This window comes from Microcebus murinus, chromosome 10, assembly GCF_040939455.1.
Source record: "Microcebus murinus isolate Inina chromosome 10, M.murinus_Inina_mat1.0, whole genome shotgun sequence".
In the NCBI taxonomy this organism is placed as follows: Eukaryota; Metazoa; Chordata; class Mammalia; order Primates; family Cheirogaleidae; genus Microcebus; species Microcebus murinus.
Genome location: NC_134113.1, coordinates 8,087,830 through 8,089,236, shown reverse-complemented (window position 1 = coordinate 8,089,236; position 1,407 = coordinate 8,087,830). Strand labels below are relative to the sequence as shown.

The 1,407-nt window shown below is 51.3% G+C and overlaps 1 non-coding gene across 1 annotated transcript; it reads right to left on the bottom strand.

The window, feature by feature from the left end:
* Positions 1 to 376: 376 nt before the first annotated feature.
* LOC142873471 (U2 spliceosomal RNA) lies at positions 377 to 574 on the bottom strand. The gene has a single exon (XR_012921506.1). It is a non-coding gene; the product is annotated as a U2 spliceosomal RNA (small nuclear RNA).
* Positions 575 to 1,407: the final 833 nt, after the last annotated feature.

Sequence of the window (1,407 nt, the reverse complement as noted above, 5' to 3'; positions counted from 1 at the left end):
AAATCAATCTTCCCAAGGCAATTTCCTATTGCCAGGACAGAGCTGTCTCCCTTCTTCTCACTCTCCCGCTGCTGCGCTCCCCTTCATGCCGGCTCCGACAAAGGGCTGAGTGTTCAGCATCTCTCTTAATTGATGCTGTGGCAGTCCCCTTTGCCGACAGATCCTGGCATCTGTCTGCTTATTCACAGCAGCGCAGCATCAGCCTGAAATTGTCAGCCGTTTCCAGAATAATCGGTCCTCTTCCTGATCTAAGTCTCAAAGCTTGCATTGATTTTATTCACACTAGGACATGTGTAGGTCACTTCAATAGGCTGTCTCCACCCCACCCCAAGCTCTCCAAAACAAAGGCAATGAAAACACCCAGTTGAACTGTTAAAACTCTTGCCTCACCTGGCTGAAGCTTCCCATCAGTCATCAATGCTTCCCAAATTTTAAGGTGCAAACAAATCACCTGGGATCTTGTTAAATGCAAATTAAGACTCTGTAGGTCTAGGTCTAGGCAAGGCCCAAGATTCTGCATTCCTGATAAGAACAGATACTACACTTGATCTTAGCAAAAGGCCATGATTAAGATTCTGCATTTCTATACCCATCAAGTTGGCACTGAAAAAAAAAAAAAAAAAAAGATTCTGCATTCCTAACAAGCCCCCATGTGCTGCTGAAGCTGTTGGCCCACAGACCTCACCTTGAATGGCAACACCTGCGTGTCCCCTCCCCTCAAGGTTGATAGCCATGCCAGATGTGACAGGTAATACCACTGAGGTTTTCTCTGGGTGCTGCAGGAGCAGAAGGGAGAGAGCATCTACCTGCCTGTAAGCCACAGTGAAGGGGGTTGCTTCTAGAAAGATCACTCTGGGAATGGCCTGCTGTGTGGAGATTGGAGAGGAGGGGGCAGACTGAATGCAGAGGGGGCACAGGAGGCTCTTGCAATAATCAAACATGGTAAGGCCTGGAGTGGGATGGAGGCGGTGCGGCTGGAGAGGAAGGGGAGGATGAGCGAGGCATGTGGGACATGGAACAGGAGCGTGGCCAACTGGTTGTGGGAGGTATTGGAGGAGGAGGATGCGGACCCCACCCCAGACCTCTAGTTCTCCTTTCCAAGAGGGCTGCTGGGGGTGGTGTCCTTAGGGAAGAAAGAGGACAGGGAGGAGAATAAGGTTTGCCATTGAATGGGGTTCCAATAAGAAGGGTGCAGCCAGAGGCTCTTGGTGGGAAGGAGGTGGGAAAAGATGCAGTGGGCAGCACGAGGCCCCTGGTGGGTAGAGCCATTAGGGCTCATGTCAAGGATTCAGTCAGTCATGTCAAGGAGCCTCCAGCCTGGACTGGAGGCTCATTCAAGGGAGGCCCAGGTCCCCGGGGCAGCAGCTTGCAACAAACTGATGGCATCCAGGACACCATCATAGGAAG